Source organism: Gracilinanus agilis, chromosome X, assembly GCF_016433145.1.
Source record: "Gracilinanus agilis isolate LMUSP501 chromosome X, AgileGrace, whole genome shotgun sequence".
Taxonomy (NCBI): domain Eukaryota; kingdom Metazoa; phylum Chordata; class Mammalia; order Didelphimorphia; family Didelphidae; genus Gracilinanus; species Gracilinanus agilis.
The window spans coordinates 26,269,981-26,291,420 of NC_058136.1; positions in this window are offsets into that span (position 1 = coordinate 26,269,981).

Genomic DNA, 21,440 nt, shown 5'->3' on the forward strand with positions numbered 1-21,440 from the left:
GATAGGTTTTGGCAGTAGTATTAACTCCACTTTACATAGGAGTAAACTAAGGCACAGAGTACTTAAGTGACGGGTTTCATGACTCGTAAGTGTCAGAGTCAAAGTTCCACCTCAGGTCTCCTGTTACCAATTGATTAGACTATGAAATTTGATAATCTTATTATCTATTAGTTCAAGGGATCTGTGCAGTAATCAGCTTGGGGAATCTTTCCAACAGAATGAATAACAAAGCACTTATGACTTTTTGTGCTGGGGATTTCTTCCTTGCCCACCCAGAAATCTTTTAGAAAGATTATGTCCAATGCAAGGCAGGCTAGGCCACAATCCTGTGGGTTATCAGTACAGCACTTGAGCTGTCCCATTAAGGTTATCTCCGGCTATTTCCAGATAGCTAGCCCACCTTGTTTTCTCATCTCATGGTTCCTGAATGATATATTTTAGGCTACTTCCTAAGAATAAGTCATTACTGGTAATATGAGACAATCTACTTGTGCCCTCCATAGACTTCTATGGGTCACTCATAAATGTAGTGATTCAAAAACTGTAGTAGTTCATGATTTGTTTCCACTTAGCATCACCATGAGAATATTGGTTTTCTAGAGCAGAGGTATCAAACATGCAGCCCGCAGGCCATATGCGGCCTCCAACACTCTTGAGTGTAACCCAAACCAGATTAAAATGTAATTGGGAAATATTTATCAAAATAAATAAAAATTCAATGAAATATGGATAGCATTACATTTTAAAACTAAGTCAATATGCAGCCACACCAGGATCCTTATATATCAGTGGTTCTTCTTTCAATTTGAGTTTGACACCGCTATTCTGGACAGTTTTTTTACTTAAGTTACTTAGCCTAGCCTTGGTGAACTGAGGCAATTAAAATCAATGAATAACATAATAAATTGTTAGATGGCTCGTAGGGATTATTCAATTCTTTTCTTTATATTACCGTGGTTTTCCAAATAAGAATGTCTTCGGGGAAAATACAAAGGAAAATGTTTGGAGAAGGAAAATTAAAAATATGAAACAGGATAGAGAACCATAAGGAATATTTCCATTCACTAGGAGAATTTCTTTCCCTTTGTATCCATGTTTATCCACAGAAGAAGTGTTAGACATCAGTTAGTCACTCCACCAACAAACATTCATTACATATTTACTACATTATTCTAAGCTCTGGGGATATGAAGAGAGGCAAAAACAAAAGTCCATGCTCTCAGGAAACAACATGTAACTAACTAGGTATAAAGAAGAATATATATACAGAGAATATGGAGGGTAATCTGATTCGAGAAGGCAGTAGCCGTGTAGCAGAGTGGCACAAAAGACCTTTTCTAGGTAGAATGTAAACTAAGCTTTGAAGGACGTCACGGATGATAAAAGGCAGAAGTAAAGGGGCACAGCATTACAGGCATGAGGGACAGCTTGTACAAAGGTGATGGAGTTTTGTGTTCAAAACATAGCCAACAAGCCAGAGTAACTGGATCACAGAGTGCATGGAGAGAGATTAAGTGTAAGAAGTTGAAAAAGTAGGAAGGATCCAGATTATAAAGAGCTTTGAATGACAAACAAAGGAATAGACAGTTGATCCTGGAGGTAAGAAGAAGGCTTTGGGACTCATTGAGCAAGGATATTATGGGGACATGCCTGCATTTTGGGAAAATAAATTTGGTAGCTGAATGGAAGATGGATTGAAGTGGTCAGAGATTTGAAGGAACTAAACTAATTAGCTTGGCTACTGAAATTGACCAGACATGAGGTAATAAGGGGCATATTAGGCCTGTGGCTTTATGAGTGGGGATAAGGATGTAGAAGAATCTAGCTCTTCCACAAATATGCTGGCAATAATCTATAGGGGACATCATTTTTTTAAGCCCTCACCTTCTGTCTTGGAGTCAGTACTGTGTATTGGTTCCAAGGCAGAAGAGTGGTAAGGGCTAGGCAATGGGGGTCAAGTGACTTGCCCAGGGTCACACAGCTAGCAAATGTCTGAGGCCAGATTGGAACCTAGGACCTCCCATCTCTAGGCCTGGTTCTCAATCCACTGAGCTACCCAGCTGCCCCCGGGGACATCATTTTTAATAATAGTCAATCAAGCCAAAAAGAAACATCACAAAGCAACTTCATTCGGTACTAGACTTAAAAAAAAAAGACAGCCATAATCCATGAGGACTAGAAGCAGTATGTTAGCAGGGGAAAGGACAAGTTCCTATAAAGCAGCCAAAAGCAGGCAAGAATGCTTATACAGAGAACCTCCTGGGAGTAAGTAAGCCCACAGCAGCTTTAGAATGAGGAGATCCTGGCAGACAGAAACACCATGCTAGCAGCAGTGCCCAGACTAGAGATAATTCATAAAAAGTAGGTGGCACACTGGATAGACTGCAATACTTGGGAGTTAGGAAGAAAGACCTTAGTTCAAATCTTGTCTCAGATGTTTATTAATTGTGTGAATCTGAGCAAGTCACTTAACCTCTGTCTGTTTCAGTTTCTACAAGTATAAAATGGGGATTATAAAATCATGTACTTTCCAAGATTGTTGTGAGGATCAAATAAGATAATATTTGTAAAGTGCTATGTAAAACTTAACATGCTATATGAATGCTAGCAGTAGTAACAATACTAGTAATAATATTCGGAGTAGGAGTTGTAGTAGTAGTAATATAACAGAGCTATGACAAGAGACAACGGAGCCTTCCAATGCTCTAAGCACTTTAGGCAAAGAAGAAGACAATATCTGGACCTCAGAAAATCATGATGACAAAAAAATGAAAATGACAGTCTTTGGAGGAATTGTCAGAGGACAAAAACACTAACACGTTCTTGGTGGAGCTGTAATTGGTCTAAACATTCTGGAAAGCAACTTGGAACTATACTTGAAATATCACTAAATTATTCATAGCCTTTGTTCCAGAGATACCACTTCTAGACATATATTCCAAATAGATAAAAGAAAATAGGAAAGGTCCATACATACCAAAATGTTCAAAGTAGTCCTTTTCATAATAATAAGAGACTAGAAACTAAAAGTATATCCACCAATTAGGGAATAACTAAAAAAAATAATAGTATACAAACATAAGTGAATATTACTGCACCATGAGAAGCAAGGAAAGGAATGGATTTAGAGAAACCTTGGAAGAGTCATATGAAAAGAAAGTGTTCTTCTTACTATAATTGGTAAAACAATGGAAAGGAAAACTACCTAAACAATGGAGAGTTTTGATCATTTCATTGACTAACCATAACTCTAGACTAGTGATGGGTAAACTATGGCCTGCAGGCCAGATGTGGCCCCCTGAAATGTTCTATCAGGCAGTATGACATTATTCCTAATCTGACGGATACAATGAGTAGGAAACAATACAATGAAACTTCAAAAGAGTTGCCTTAGAAACAGACTGACAGATGCGCATTTCCTTTCCTTTGGTCCCCTCTGTAAAAAGTTTGACCATCACTGCTCTAGTCCATTACCTCTCTGACAAAAGATAAGAGGTAGACTTCATCTTCAATTTTATTGAGCAGTGATGGTCAAACTTTTTACAGAGGGGGCCAAAGGAAAGGAAGTGCTCATCGTCAGTCTGTTTCTAAGGTAGCTCTTTCAAAGTTTCACTGTATTATATCCTACCCGTTGTATTCGTCAGATTAGGAATAATGTAGAGCATCCAGATAGAACATTTCAGGGGGCCACATCTGGCCTGCAGGCCATAGTTTGCCCATCACTGGACTAGAGGTTCAGACAGCTTTGAACAGGATAAGTATATGGATATGTTGTGCTTGGCCATACTAATTTGTTAAAAGGAAAAGATTTTTGTTTATGTGGATGAAGTGGGGAATATTGGGATGGGGTGAGCTACAGTTAGACATTTAAACTCCTTCTCAACTTGGTCCCTTCCTACTGTTCTGGGCTTCTCCTCCATGTACTCCAGTATCCATCCAATGACATTAGTTTCCTTGCTTTTCTTCATATAAAGCATTCCTACTACTGTTGTTGGTCGCTTTCAAGGCTGGAATGTTTTTGTTCCTCACCTCAGACTCAGAACTTCTATGAAGTCTCAAGTCAAAACCTTCTTCTTCAAGTCTTCTCCAAGAAGCCTTTCCCAGGCCTATTAAATCCTAGGGCCTTTCCTCTGAAACGACTGTTATATATTCTGTATTATTCAATTACATATGCTCATAGCTGTTTGCATGCCGCCTCCTCCATTAGGATGTAAGCTCAATAAGGACAAGGACTGTGTTTTTGCCTATCTATACTTTCTCAGCCCTCAGCGCAGTGCCTGGCAAAGAACAGGGGCTTTAAAAATGTTGGTTCAGGATGATCAGCCAAAAGGAAAAAAAAAAGACAAGCATGTCGGTGAAGATTTAACAAAAAAGAAGGGATTACAAAGACATTCAGAAAGCAACAAAAATACCCAAGACAGCTCTAGAATTTCCATACTGAAATGAGTATATACTCAAAAACAACAACAAGCTCTCTGCAATGAGACTAGTTTTCATATGCAATACTTTTTTTATTCTACTCTCAAGGGTACTAGAAGCCACGAGGCTCAAGAAAAGGCTCATGTAGTACGTGGTACTGGAGCTAAGCTTTGAAAGGAATTAAGGTTTCGAACAGGTGGGAGGTGAAGAGGGAAAACACTCCCAGCATGGAGTATAGTCAGCATAAAGGCAAAGAGATGGGGCAGAATATCACTTACAAAGAAAAGTCAGTAGGTTTCCAACTTTCAGTTCCTCTGCTGCTGAAGAGATTGGGGTTATAGCACTGACAGAGATAATTCCTAGGCTGCATTTCCATGAGAGTTGGCCCCTGGGTAACAGTGGCAGGGGCTGGGCTGGAAACAATATGTTGCTATTCTAGGGCTCTGGAACTCAAAGTTCTGGGCTGTTTCCATTAAGGCCTAAGGGGAGGAAGCAATGGTGGTTAGGCTTGCCTAGCTCCCAACCATCTCTTGTTAATTCTTCAATGTGCCCTGTGGCTTCAGTTTGCCAAACCAGTGGATGGAAACTAATCTCAAAAGACCAAAAAGTTGCATCAAGTGCCCCAGCCTCAGCCACTTGAGCCAATTAGATCTGGAACAGAGCTTGTAAACCTTTAGATCAATGATTCCCAAAGTGAGCACCACCGCCCCCTGGTGGGTGCTGCAGCGATCCAGGGAAGTGGTGATGGCCACAGTTACATTTATCTTTCCTATTAATTGCTATTAAAATTTTTAAAAAACCATCTGTGTGACCCTGGGCAAGTCACTTGACCCCCATCGCCTACCCTTACCACTCTTCTGCCTTGGAACCAATACACAGTATTGACTCCAAGATGGAAGGTAAGGTTTAAAAAAAATTTTTTTAAATTAATTTCCAGGGGGCTAAGTAATATTTTTTTTCTGGAAAAGGGGCGGGAGGCCAAAAAAGTTTGGGAACCACTGCTTTAAATGAAGAAAATGAACACACTTCACATAAGGTAAGGCCTTCAAATATTCATATTATAAAAAAGATGAGAAATAAACTTTGAAAGGCAAAGTGCTCCAACAGGGAGTCTGTATTTTATCCTAAAGGCAAGAGGGAATCACTGGCACATTCTGTGTTGGGGAGCTAGGGATGGGAATGAGTAATAGAGTCAGATATGTACATTTGGAAAATCTCTTTGATAACTATGTAAAGGATGTCTTGGAAGGAGAAGAGACCTCAGGCAGAGAGAACAATGAGAAAGCAACTCCAAACTCATAGGCCAGAACTGATAAGGGCCAAAACTATGGACAAGCCCAAATAGGATGCAAGTATAAATGGGATAGTGAATTGTTCACAGTACATGCACTTCTCTACCATGGACACTTTAAGAAACTTTTCTCTGAAAAAAATAATAAAATAAAGAAAAAACTTTTACAAAAATTTGCTGCATTTCTTGAATTTCTTCTTTGTGAATCACCACACTAATTTGAAAGCAAGCTTATGGTATCTGTATTTGAGGGCACAAAGCTGAATCTACCTGAAGCAGCTCTTCTCCTTCCAGTCTTAGGTTAAGTGAGACATCAGGAACATCTGGTACTCTTGCTTCTTCCTGTTGGCTTTCCTGATTTGAACTCTAATTCTCTCCCCCCCAAATCTCTGCCCACAAGACCTGTGAGGTATATTTTTATGCCTTTCTCCCTTCAACTAGTGAATGGATTGTCTATAGCAACTATTTCCTCCTCTCTCTCTCTCTCTCTCTCTCTCTCTCTCTCTCTCTCTCTCTCTCTCTCTCTCTCTTCCAAATGCCTCAATAATCTCCTTACCACTATCTTGTATTATGGCAATATCTTTTTAGGAGAACTATCCACCTCCAAGGCATCATCTCTCCATGCCTATTTGTCCCCTAAGCCTAGATAGCTCCACCTCCATCTCTTTGCATGCTGAGTTCCTACTCTTTTTCTAAGTCTGTTAAATCCATCTCCTCTTTTGAGGCTTCTCTGCTTTCTTAGAAGAATAATCAACTTCTCTTTCAAACTTCAAATGAATGCTATTTCAATAGCTCTTTTATCCATGTTTCATATAATTCTGTATTTAAAAATGATCAGTACCAAACTTTAAGACCCTTTGAAGGCGGGGACAACATCTTATCCAAACTTCATTACTTTTAGTGTCTTCAAGAGTGTTCTTTATCATAAAGTGTAACATTACAGTTCAAAAAATCACCTTCACAAGTCCAAGGTGGGGGAGGAAGAGCTAAATATCATTGTATCTGGGGGGAAATGGGGCTTTTAATGGACCACAGGCTCCAAATGAGTATGATCTCAAGAGTCATTAAAATAGGAACGGTTTCCAGGACAAGGAGGGAGAGAATCTTGCTACATTCTGCTTTGTTCAGACCACATGTGGAGTATTACATTCAGTTCTGGCTTTCACATGTTGGGAAGGGCACTGACAAGCTGGAGAGAAAGGGCAATAATAGACTCATTAGAGAAAACTAGAGTAGTCAGGAAGGGGATGAAGGGTTAATAAAGTGGTTAGAGAGGTCACACTAACTGTATGACCCTGGGCGAGTCATTTAATATCATCTTTAAAATGAAGGAATTGAACTCTATGTTCTCTTAGAGTCCATCCCAGTTCTAAAGTTATGATCCAATTTTATCATCTTATTTTCCAGGAAATTGAGCTGTGTTTGTAGCTGAGGAAGAAAAGAGTATTCAGCACAAAGGATGAGAAACACTATCAAAATGTGCAGTAAGGCCAAGAAAATGATGATTGAGAAAAAAACAAAAAACAGTAATGGGATTTGGCAATTGGGAGTTGGTCAGGACAAAAACATTTTCATTAGAGTAGGAGGCTAAGGAGGCTTACTGCAAAGAGTTGAGGAGAGAGTGGATTACAGAGAAAAGACAAGATCGGTTTTCACTTTATTCTTCGAAGTTAGCAGTAAAGTTGAGGAAAGGGATGAGCTGGTAGCATGATGTTAAAGGATGGACTAAAATCAAGGCCTGGGGAGATCTGAGTATGTTTAGTGACAGATGGTTCAAAGTAGGAGGAGACAAATGAAAGAGGTGATTATGGGAGGTAATTATAGGAGGGAAGATGCTCAAGAGTACACATGACTGAGCTTGGGAAAGGAAAAGAGATCTTTTCTCCTGTGGCCAGAGGGAAAGGAAAACAGAATGATTAAATAATAAATTTGGAAAAATCCTGAACATTACCTAGTCGAATCTACATAAACCCTAAACAGAATTTCCTTTATTCAAAATTCCTCTTCTCTCTCTTTTCAATAAACTTGACCATTTCAATATACAAACAAGGATTGCAAAGAAACATGTGAACTGTTGCTAGAATTTTTAAAACATATATTAAAGTAACAAAACTTTCATCTTTTCTATGACCCCTTCTGAATTTTCCTCCTTTTCTTTCTCTTCATGTTATCCCATGGTAATCTCATTCTTTACCATGATATGAATTATTTCTTCTATGCAAACAATTCCAAATCTAAATACCTATCCCCTAACCCATGCTCCAAGTTTGAACTTACAACTATTTTCTGGACAAAGCCAGAGGAAAGTCTTTCAAGTACTTCATATTCCACAAGTGCACGGCAAAATTAACTCCTCCTAAAATGGCACTACCTCTTCCTGACTCTCATTTTTTCAGTGGCATGATTATTCAACAAGTTAGTCATACATTCCATAATTCCTACTTCTAATCCATTCAGCTTTGGGTTATAAACTCTAGGGAGGCAAGAACTATGTCTTATGTTTTCTAATCACCCCAGCACTAGACACGATGACTTGCACATAATAAATGTTCAATAGAGTAAATGGATGAATGAAGAGACTGTTCATTCTAGTCAGTCAACAAGTTTTGTCAATTTTGTCTTCCTAACATCCAGAACATAACTAGAACGGGATGAGCAAAGTTTTGTCTAGAACAGTGATTCCCAAAGTGGGCGCCACAGGCCCCTGGTGGGTGTTGCAGCGATCCAGGGGGACGGTGATGGCCACAGGGGCATTTGGGGGCAGTGAATAACTGTAAGGGGGCGGTGATAGGATGTGACGGGGGGCGCTAAGTAATATTTTTTCTGGAAAGGGGGTGGTAGGCCAAAAAAGTTTGGGAACCACTGCTCTAGAATATGAAAATGAAAAGAAGCAAAGAGTACTTACAGATCACTTGTAGACCCTTAGTAGACCCTATGCAATATTACTGACAAATAGCTGTCTAATTTAACCTAAGTAAGAACAGACCTCACTACTGCTCGAACATCCTTTTCTACCTTTTGGCAGCTCTAATCATGAGCTATTCAAAGTACATCATGGGAAGTTCATTATAAAAAAAGTGAAAAATTATATATGTATGTAAAGCTATGAAAATGCCTAAAATTATTTCTTTACCATTATGACCTGTTTTTATCTTTTCAGACTAAAAACACCACAAGAATATTAGTTAAGAAAGAGATCTCCTTTAAATTGTGTCCATTAATTCTCCACTAGTTCTCAAAGTATGGGCTGGGTTGCCTGGGAATTTCTGACACCCTTTCAAGGAGTCTAAAAGGTCAAAACTATTTTCATAATAATACTGAAATATTTTAATTTCTAATATGGTAAATACAAGTAGAAAGAACATACATAAACAAAAGTTCTGTGAGGGGTACTAAATAATTTTCAAGAGTACAAAGATGTCCTGACACCAAAAATTTGAAAAACACTGGTATAGTTAAATGAATTGGGAATGTTCATCCAAGGAATTTTAGAATACCTCACACTGATTCCTGGTCCTAAAAAGAGAATTATGTTAGAAACATTTACTGTGTTTCACACAGTAGTAACTGGATGGGGAAAAAATTCATCAATCACTAGCTAATAATATATGTCACCTCTTATTTGTAGAAAAAAAAAATAACATTTCATCCATGAGAAGCAAGATGGGAACCAAAATGAAAGAATTAAAAGGAAATCCTAACCCTTAAAGACAGAATTAAAAGAAGAAAGAAAGCAGTATATGTATGGAAGCAATGATCATTTTACTTCCCTGTGGTACCTTTCATACTGAGAATTTTAATTTTCACAAAACATACATAACTAGGTATTCAGACCATTTCCCTATAGAGAGCAAAAGCCTTTAAGGCTTTGCTATATAAGCAAGAATGATAATCCAAGAGAATACTATAAGTCTCCTTTGCCAAGGGGGAAGAATCATAAGAACTCCAGAAGAAGAAGCTCAGTGAGGGGAGTAAGAATTTCAATAGGAGAAGAGGAAGAGAAAGAAACACTAAAGTGGCAGGCAGTGGTCATAGAGTTAGAAGGAAAAGTGATAAAGATGTTCTAGCAGGGGATACAAATAGGGATAAAAATTGCAGATTCAACACTCTCCCAGAATCCTGTCTCTAACTACTTCAGGCCTCTAAGGAGGAGGAACAGCTGGAATGGACAGATGATGTATTATGTAAGTTCTTCTCTAGCCCAATCCACCATATGTAAGTTAGAGACATTTAAAATGAGATATTTCTATTTCTTAAGTTATTTTTTTAATTACTTGCATAGTCTTAAAAGTTACTTTTTCCTTCAGATAAAATTATCAAGAGTAATTTTTTTCAGATTTGATTGTTTTTAAAAAAAGATTTGATTGTTTGTACAGTAGGGCCCCCATATATGTGAGGGAAATATTTGAATACCTACATCAAGTGGCTAAAAGCATGGATATAATCAAACATCTGCTGATTTTATGAGCAACATGTTTTTCCTGTACATGCATAACAAATTTTAACTGATAAAGAAAACACATAATAATGTTATCAGCATTGATTACAGTAATAATAAAGTACATTATACATTATTACACAGCACTATACTCTGACTCACTCAGGATATGAGTATGTACAAAGAGGACTAGCACCTCTGGTATGAGGGCTTGCTGAGCACTTTTCAGGGCTGCTCACTCACCTTTTCTGTCCTACTAGCATTCATCTCTCACCTACGGCTCCAAGAAACTATAGCATGCTCAGCAGGCATATCCCAGTAAAGTGATCTCTGCAGATGAACAAAATAAGGTTGAGGGTAACTGATGGGCCTCAAACCTGTCAATGAGTTAGAGAGGTGTCTATACAAGGCATATTGCTGGTATAATGGGTGAATAAGAAGAATGTATTTGAATGGCCATGTAGGACATTGAAGCAAGGACTCTGAAGTATTTATGGCTTAATCAGACATCAAAGATATCGAGGACCATCATCAATTATCCTAACTTTTGTCTTATCACTGGACTTCAGTAACTTTGGAAGAAAGAATGAGGCTGACAACTTTATGTTTACTCTGCCTCAATTCATGTGCAAATCAAGACATCAACCTGGGATGTCACTGGTCTTCTTTGAAAATGAAGGACAGGGGGCGCAGCTAGGTAGCTTAGTGGATTGAGAGCCAGGCCCAGAGATGGGAGGTCCTAGGTTCAAATCTGGCCTCAGACACTTTCCAGCTGTGTGACCCTGGGCAAGTCACTTGACCCCCATTGCCTACCCTTACCAATCTTCTGCCTTGGAGCCAATACACAGTATTGACTCCAAGACAGAAGGTGAGGGTTTAAAAAAAAAAGAAAATGAAGGACAGGGTAAGTCAAGATGGCAGCTTAGAAGCAGCAAAAGTCAATTCTTCTGTGAAAACCCTTCCACATCAGTCAAAAACAAAGCTCTTCAAAGGGGATAAAAAACCAAATCCAACAACAAGACAGAGTCGGGGGACCCTCCTGCTTAATTCAACTTAAAAGGTACACAGAAAAGACTGAATTCTTGGGTTTAAGTAAAAGAAAGAAGGAAAGTCCCAGTGCCCCTCCCTCACCTACTGTGCTGAGACTTGGGCAGTCAGTGGGATCTTGGGGAGAGGGCTCCAGCTTGGATGGAGTGCCTTGCTACCAAAGCAATGTGAGACTCAGTGCTCTGACCACAGCTGGCAGGAAGGCAGCTGCAGGAGAGGGGAAAAGAGGAGGATAGCCTGGTTTCAGCATTCAGCCACCACTCCTCCATCTTGGGTCTCTGCCTCTGAAAGTTTTGGCCTCAGGGCACATTCAGCTCTGCAGATCAGCTCAACTGGCTTAATTCAGTTTATCAATAGTGCAGAGAAGCCTCCAGAGGGCAGAAGAACCCAAACTCAAAATAGACAGAAAGCCAAACTCAACAAGACTGAGCCATAGATCTCTCCTACTCAATTCAACCTGAAAGGTATATAAATAAAGTCAAATTCTTGGGTGTGAGGGAAAGATCCAACACTCCTCCCCCACCTATTATGCTGAAACCCACAGTAGGAATCCAGCTGCCTGGGATCCCAGGGCTAAGGCTGCAACCACGATAGAGTACCTTGATACCACCATGGGAAGCTCAGGATTCTGACCAGGCAGCTGGCAGAAAGGAGTAGAGAGGAAGACAAGGGTAACTACCTGTAGCCTCCACAACTTCAGTTTTATCTACAGTCTCTGCTGGCAGGTGAGGAAGATCTGGCTTCAGGGCACATTAATACAACAGGTCAGCTCTATCAGCCTAATCCAGTTAATCAGCAGAGCAGTGAAGAAACCCCTTCAGAGTAGAAAAGCCCAAACTCACAGATCTAGCAAATAAAGAGAGGAGCAAGAATACAGCCAATAAGGAGGGGGAAAGAAGGAAAAAATATGAGTAAACAACAGAAAAAGAAAAAAGAAATTACAATTGACAACTTCTATCCAGATAATGAACAAAGAACAAATGGAACAGAGGAGAACCAAGGAACACTAAGCAAAAACTCAGGAACTCCAGCAAAGTGGGCACAGGCTTTGGAAGAACTCAAAATACAATTCAAAAAACAACCATCCAAGTGAATATAAGCTCTTAGAGGTCAAGTACTACTTTTACATTTCTTTGTATTCCTAGCACTATTTAAGTGCTCAATAAATGCTTATTGACTCAGTCCACCTAAATATCCGCCAATGTGGAGAGAAGTCCTAGTACAATTACAATAAAATCTTAATCCTGGTGATCAGAAGATTCCTCAGGTTAATAGAGTAGCTCTAACTTTTAGGGTCATGGAGATGCTGCTAACTTCTTGTTATCTCTGACTACTTATCAATAAAGTCTAGCTAAATTCTGCATATGTTCCTTTTGTAAGAACATGAGAATCCTTTGAACCAAGGAGACTGAGCCAAGGCAATTGAGCCAGCATTAGGATTCCTGGCTGTCTGCTAAAACAGGAGGAAAGGAAAAACTTTCTGGAAAAGATAACATCTATACTATCAAATCTATTAGGAAACACAAAAGTCCAAACAATCAAATTGTCCTTGGAGGGATATAATGATTAAGGGTTTTGTTTATTAAAACTGCCAGAGAATCATTATGTAGCATGTAAAAAATGCAGTATATCCTTTACTCATTGCTATGTAGCTTGAGCTATTATCTCTTATTTTTAGGAATCTACTCCATTTTTATAATGGTGGAGAAACAGCCCTGAAATCAGAAAATATTCGGTTGTATGCTACTTCAAAATCATTCTCAATGAGATATATGAGCCAGGCTACTTGAATGAAAGCTGGTAAGTTTGGGATGTTACTATCCTTGTCTTATTCAAGCTACTTCCCTGAAAACCACATTTTGCAAAAGCCTCTCCAAATCAATAACACTTATAAAGATTCTTGAGCAAGAAGTAACTCTTAAAAATTGTATTTTCATCAGCCAAGTGAAAAAGAAGAAATACCAGTGTTGTACTTAGCACCTGTCTGGTTCAGAGAGTAATTGTGCAATTAAGAGAGAGAGAAAAGTTAAAGGGTGACTCATGTCACCCTTTCCCCATGTCTTTCTACCTCTAGAAATTCAAATGAATCCTTGATCTAGGGGTGAGGGCTTCCACATGACTAACTAGCAAAGACGAAGAGTGAAACATCCTCCAGTGAATTACTAAAGGGCCTAAAACAATAACATAACACTATCAGACTTATAGAAGAATAGGAAAGAAATCAAACTCAAAACTCAGCATCAGAATTACTTGAATAGAAATAATTTAAGATTTACAAAGCACTTCACAAATATTATCTCATTTGAACCTCACAACAACCTTTGGAGGTAGGTGCATTTGACAGATAAGGAAACAGAGGAAATTGAGGGTTATGTGATTTGCCAATGGTCAAGTACATATCTAAAGCGAGATTTGAATTCAAGTATTTGTCCCCAATTTGAATGTCCTAGTACATTGTTAGCAAAGGTTTTCAAGTTCATGTGCCCAAACTTCAAATTCAAACTCTCTGTGAGCCCCCCAAAGTACGCCAGAGAGCAGAGGAAGTGCTCATTTTGGGAGGCTAGATAGAGAGGTGGGGCATGCAAAAAATGCACTCAGGTACTGGGAAGAGGGGGAACGGAGAAGCTCTCTTGTGCCAGCTGGGCACACGTGCCAATACTTCTCTAACACTGTCCTAGGATTTAATATTCAACTACCAAGTCAGTAGAAAGCCATAATTCGATGGGTAGACTCTATCATTAGCACCTTTGACACTTTATCACTCTGACTCTCTACTTACCTACCATATTAAAACATCAGCAGGTTAATGAAAAAGGCAGGAAAATTTCCCTATTTTTAGCACCATCCCTCCTCAAAAGACATACATTGAAGGACAAAAAAACAATCCTATAAATTCCAATTTTGATCTACTGAATTGACTATATGGCACATATATAATTAACTATAGATAGATTACTTGGTCTAACAACACTAAACTGAAATACACTAAACTCAGTCTATGAAGGTCAAATCAGGATTGGTAGCAAGAAATTAGTTTTATTTAGCAAAGCATGGGGAAGTCCATGCTTGCATAAAGAAAGAATCTATATTAAATAACAATTATTTTGGCCACAATTTATTAAAATTGGGTTCTTACCTAAAAAGAGCTCCTTCTTTGTTTTCAACTTGGAACTAACTGGCTCTTTAACTCAGAGCAAAGTACCAAGGTCAGAGACTCAGAAAGAAGCCATCCTTGGACAGATCAGTTCTACAGTAACATTAGTAATGAGACTACCACATGTCAAATCTTATTGTCTCAAGATCTTTGCCAGCAACGATAAGTCAAATACCTGACAGGTAGGAAAATAAGGTGAAGAATATACAAATTACTGGGAAAACTCTGATCTCATGACCAACTGATATATGGGTCACTAGTGTTATAAACACACATAATGGGATCAGAGACAATATAACAAAGTAGAAAGCATATATGTTTAGATGATAGGAGAACTGGGTTCTAGAATGAATTCTACCTGTAAATAACTTACTGTGTGATACTGAGCAAATCACCATTTCTCTAAATATCAATTTCTTCCTCTGCAAAATGAAAGGATTGGATTAAACAAGTACCTCAAAGGATTTTTCTTAGTTAGAAGTTCCCTTAGTAATAATAGGGAGAAAATCAAAAAGGCGGCTCAGTGGATAGAGAGGCAGGTCTGAAGACCAGAGGTGCTGGGTTCAAATATACCCTCAGATACATCCTGTGCAGGAGAAGTTTACTAATTTACTTATTCAGTGCCATACCTATCAAACTACCAAAAAACTTTTTTATTAAATTAGAAAAAAATATAATGAAGTTCATTTAGAAGAACAAAAGATCAAGAATATCAAGGGAACTAATGAAAAAAAAATTAAGGATGGGGGCTGAGCAGTACCTGATCTTAAATTATACTATAAAGCAGCGATCATTAAAACAATACGGTACTGGCTAAGAGACAGAAGGGAGGATCAGTGGAATAGACTTGGAGTAAGTGTCCTCAGCATGATAGTGTAAGATAAACCCAAAGATCCCAGCTTTGGGGACAAAGAACTCACTATTTGGCAAAAAACGATGGGAAAATTGGAAAGAAGTATGGGAGAAATTAGGTTTAGATCAACATCTCATACCCTATATCATGATAAATTCAGAATGAGTGAATGACTTAAATATAAAGAAGGAAACTATAAGTATTTTAGGTGAACATAGAATAGTATAGCTGTTAGATCTGTGGGAAAGTAAAGATTTTAAGACCAAGCAAGAGATAGAGAATATTACAAAATTTAAAATGAATAATTTTGATTACATTAAATTAAAAAGGTTTTGTACAAACAAAACCATTAGAAGGGAAATAACAAACTGGGAAAAAAATCTTTATAACAAAAACCTCTGGCAATGGTCTAATTACTCAGATTTACAAGGAGCTAAATCAGTTGTACAAAAAATCAAACCATCCCCCAATTGATAAATGGACAAGGGACCTGAATAGGCAGTTTTCCAATAAAGAAATCAAAACTATCAATAAGCACATGAAAAAGTGTTCTAAATATCTTATAATTAGAGAAATGCAAATCAAAACAACTCTGAGGTACCACCTCACACCTAGCAGATTGGCTAATTTGATAGCAAAGGAAAGTAATGAATGTTGGAGGGGATGTGGCAAAATTGGGACATTAATGCATTACTGGTGGAGTTGGGAACTGATCCAACCATTCTGGATGGCAATTTGGAACTATGTCCAAAGGGCTTTAAAAGACTGCCTGTCCTAGGGGGCAGCTGGGTAGCTCAGTGGATTGAGAGCCATGCCTAGAGACGGGAGGTCCTAGGTTCAAATCTGGCCTCAGACACTTCCCAGCTGTGTGACCCTGGGCAAGTCACTTGACCCCCATTGCCTACCCTTACCACTCTTCCACCTAGGAGCCAATACACAGAAGTTAAGGGTTTAAAATAAATAAATAAATAAATGATTTAAAAAAAAAAGACTGCCTGCCCTTTGATACAGCCATACCACTGCTGGGTTTGTACCCTGTGATAATTAGATTAAGTCTACACTGTCCATCTTTAGATTTAATCACCAAAAATGAGAGCATCTCCAATTCTGGGAGGTCCATAACCCACATGTGCTAGAGTGGGTGACAAAATCAGAATCAACTGACTGCTCCCTAGGCTGTACTATGAGAAGCGTCTATTGTGATTGGATACACATTTTAGGGAGGAGGCACAGGAAGTGATGCATAAGTGACCCCTTTAAAAGGAGAAGCTCTTCTGCTGGAGAGGGGCTTCTGGTGAAGAGGGCTGCTAGTGAAGAAGCTCTTTGGGGTCTTCTAGTTTTCCTGGTTCGTGGTGTAATGCTGGCTGGAACTCTAAGACCTTAGTGAGACTGCTTTCAACATCTTCTTTAGAAGTTCATGTGGTAAGTTTAAAGACTGAATCTTCCTGAACTGAACTGAATTTACTGATTTATAAGGAGCTAAATCAATTGTACAAAAAATCAAGCCATTCTCCAACTGATAAATGAGTGAGGGACATGAATAGGCAATTTTCACATAAAGAAATCAAAACTATCAATAATCACATGAAAAATGGGGTAGCTGGGTAGCTCAGAGGATTGAGAGCCAGGCCTAGAGATAGGAGGTCCTAGGTTCAAATCTGGCCTCGGACACTTCCCAGCTGTGTGACCCTAGGCAAGTCACTTAACCCCCATTGCCCACCCTTACCACTCTTCCACCTATGAGCCAATACACAGAAGTTAAGGGTTTAAAAAATAATAATCACATGAAAGTGTTCTAAATCTCCCATAATTAGAGAAATACAAATGAAAACAACTCTGAGGTAACACTTCACACCCAGCAGATTGGCCAATATGACAGTAAAGGAAAGTAATAAATGTTGGAGGGTATGTGGCAAAATTGGGACACTAATACGCTGCTGGTGGAGTTGTGAATTGATCCAAACTTTCTGGAAGGCAATTTGGAATTATGCCCAAAGGGCTTTAAAAGACTGGCTGCCCTTTAATCCAGCCGTATCACTTCTGGGTTTGTACCCCAAAGAAATAATAAAAAATACTTGTTCAAAATTATTCATAGTCGTACTCTTTGTGGTGGCAAAAAACTGGAAAATGAAGGGGTGTCCATCGATTGGGGAATGGCTGAACAAATTGTGGTATCTGATGGTGATGGAATACTATTGTGCTCAAAGGAATAATAAACTGGAGGAATTCCATGTGTATTGGAAAGACCTCCAGGAATGATCACATGCTTTGAAGGGGATAGGATTGGGGATGTTGACTTTAAATGATCACTCTATTGCACATATTTATAATAGAGAAATAGATTTTGAAAAATGATACATTTAAAACCAAGTGGAATTGCTCATTGGTTCTGGCAGGGTGAGGGAGAAGGGAAAGAAAATGAACCATGTAAGCATGGAAAAATATTCTTAATTAATTAATTAAATTTTAGGAGACCATATCTTGACCCTTTAGTGTCATCAATATTATGAAAGTATTCAACACATTTGAGTTTATATTTAAACTCTATGACATCTGAATCTTGCTCAAGTTGACAAAACCTATCCAAAACCATGGATCTTTCTTGATTAGTTGGTCCATGTCCAATCTTTTTCAGCGTAGTGAGATGCTACCCTTCTTATATTCCATGTTCTCTTTTTCTGGCTTCATTCTTTCAAGAATTGTGCTTTGAATACCCGATTTTACTCATTCCCATTTCATGTTGTCCTCATGTCAAATGCATCTATCTTCATAATTACTCTTTACCCTGAGATAAGACCAAGACATGGCTACTTTTGATAAGTAATTGCATATTCTAGCTTTCTGTGCTCAAATGAAATCAGGAGATATATATATATATATATATATATATATATATATATATACATATATATATGTACATATATATGTAGTATTATTTTTAATGGATAGTTGACCCAGAACCATCATGCAGATACTCTATTTGTAAAATAGTGAATTTCCGGCATTCCATAAAATATCTAGGTAGCCAAAATAAACAAAGGCCACTATTAATGATCATTCTTCCTTTATTGTGTGGGTTAGTAGCAAGTAAGGTACTCGAGTAAGGGCAGAAGTATGAATCCTTCAATGGACATCAGTGCTGGGCACATAGTAATGTCTGTAAATGTCAAGTGAAAAGAGTTAAGTCTTTATGAATGCATTTATATTCCCTGAATCTATGCTATGATTTTATTAAAGTATTATTCAGCTGAGTGATTGCAAAGGGAGCTAAGAGTCTTTTTGCTTTTTTGTAAAGACATAGGCACAGATGTGATTTTTATATTTCCCTGAGAAAACTTTGAGTGGAGTCACAAATCAAAGATATACTTAGTGAGAAGCTTCCAAAATTGAACGTATAGCTTTTGTTCTAAGCCACAGCATACACATACACGATATTTAATTTGAACATCATACCAACCCTATCTAATTGTCAGGGCAGAGATTATTATCCCCATTTTACAGGTGAAGAAATTGAATCTTGGGTAAAATATTTTATCCAAAACCACAAAGCTAGTAAATGGTTGATATGAAATGCAAACCTAGGAATATTTACTCCAAACCTGGTACTTTCCTCATATTACCATGCTATCTGCCATGTATTAGTTATTTGTGTTCATATGTTCTCTCCCCTATTAAATTATAAACATCTAGAGAACTGGGGGTCATTTTAGAGCTCTCTAAATTTCCTATGGCATCTAAAGCAGTGATTCCCAAAGTGGGCGTCACTGCCCCCTGGTGGGTGCTGCAGCGATCTAGGAAGGCAGTGATGGCCACAGGTGCATTTGGGGGTGGTGAATAACTGTAAGGGGGTGATGATAGTATGTGACAGGGGGCGCTAAGTAATATTTTTTCTGGAAAGGGGGTGGTAGGCCAAAAAAGTTTGGGAACCACTGATCTAAAGCTATGCCTTTCACGTAGTAAATATTAAATATTTGTCAAATAAATAACTATATGCTTTCCAAAACAGTCAGTTTAAGTTAGACCAGGTTATATAGTTAATTAATTTGCAAAGCCAGGCCATAAGATACCAAAAGTACCTTTTCTACTACACCATCCACCTTGTACAAAAAAAGCAAGGGCCAAAATGCTAAAGCTGCATCCATGGCATTGTGCATTGCTGCAAACCACTGCTCTGTCTGCTTTGTGAGGGGTGATGTAGGAAAAATCCAAGGCATTTTTATTAAGACTTAATATAAATCCTTTCTCTTTACTCCACTGAGAAAGCAATTCACTACTCTGTCTCTCTAGCTCTTTCTTAACCCACTCATTTCCACTTGGCCTGCTTTGTTCTTCTTTTCTGTCTCGATAAAAATCTGAGCTTACAGTAGCTTAGAGTGCTTTCCACTTTTGATAAAAGGATTTTTTTCCCAATTCTATAAGAAGAGTTCTCTGAAAAAAAAAATATATATATATATCAAATTGTCAATAGCAGAACTACAGTAGACAGATTGGTAGGGGATGGAATAGGGCTGACATAAAACCATACATACCTCGTTTCAATGACAGAGAGAGGTTCATTTGAGGGGGAGTGAAGTGGTTACTTTTTAATAACTTGCCTCACAAAGAAGCTACGACCAATTTAATTGCAATTCCAGAGGACAGAAGCTGAGACAAGAGGCATCACTGTATTAAAACTTGAAGGAAGGTTTGAGGGGACAAAAGAGAGACTACAATTCCATGACCCAAGAGGCCAAGTGGAAGAACTTAAGTGGGAGGAGGCTGAAAACAAAGTCCCAAGACCAAAGGGTATTTGTGAATATAAATTTGAGATATACATACATTTTGATTATACTCATTGTAATACCTTATAAACTCAGAAGCCTGCTATAATTAGATCCATTCCTTTCGCAAATGTGTGGCTTAATGGTGTGTATTGAAGAATTTCGTGAATGTGTGCTCAGCCGAAGTACATCTTTTCATGAAGAAAACCATCAGCCAGCATTACAAATGCAGAAGTATTTGCAATCAAGTGTTTAATTAGAAAGTATCAGTTTACTCTTGTACATTCAAGCAAAGGTAAAGTTTAACATAACTTGGAGTTCACCAAATTCCTCTAAAATTAATGTAAATCAGGAAAACTCTGGTCAAACTATAAAAAGTATTGGGAGTAAGAAGATGCTACCAATAAGAAATAAGAGATAGCAGATGGGGTGGAAGATGATAAGTATTTTTTTTGATTTTTAAACCCTTAACTTCTGTGTATTGACTTATAGGTGGAAGATTGGTAAGGGTAGGCAATGGGGGTCAAGTAACTTGCCCAGGGTCACACAGCTAGGAAGTGTCTGAGGCTGGATTTGAACCTAGGACCTCCTGTCTCTAGGCCTGGCTCTCAATCCACTGAGCTACCCAGCTGCCCCGATGATAAGTATTTTTAAAAAGCCTACTATATGCCAGGTACTCTGTAAAACATTTTACAAATATTGTCTCATATGATCTTCAAAACAATCCTGTGGAAGATACTATCTCCAATTAGATTTGAGGAAATTGAGGCAGAAGGAAATGAAATGACTTGCCCACGCTCTCAAAGCTAGTTAGGGTCTGAAACCTGATTTGAACTCAAGTCTTACTCACTATGGATCCAGCACAACCTAGCAACCTGCATAGAAGGCTGGTATTGGTATCAGGGAGATCTAGAATTGAGTCTTGGCACAGATATATACTAGTTATGTGAACATGAGCAAGACAGACAGGTTAGATTTGAGTTGTTAATCTGCAGTGGTGGAGGAACTTTCCATACTAGAAAAATCCAAGTCAATTAAATCAAAAGGTCTGAGTAAAGCCGCTCACCTCTAACCCAAAGAGGGACCTCAAGAATATAGGTCACTTGTGAAACACCTGTCAGGGGAACACCTGGACATCTTGGGTATTGAGACATCATGGAATATTCCTGAGATGATTTCAAGGAACATGGAAAAGAACTGTATGAACTGCCATACAGTGAAGTAAGCAAACCCAGGATAATATTATATAAAATTATAACAATGCAAATGAAACATATACTGAAACAAAGGTATTGGGGCACAGTACACAGAACTTTAGATTTGGCATGTAGAATCCAAGTTCCAATCCTGCCTTTGTTATTAACTATCTGTGTGACAATGGCAAAATTGACATCAAATTTTCTCTCTCTTAAAAATTTTGCCTAGATGGGTGGGGGTGTTTCATGCGACAACTCTCAAAGGTAAGTTAGACAGATATT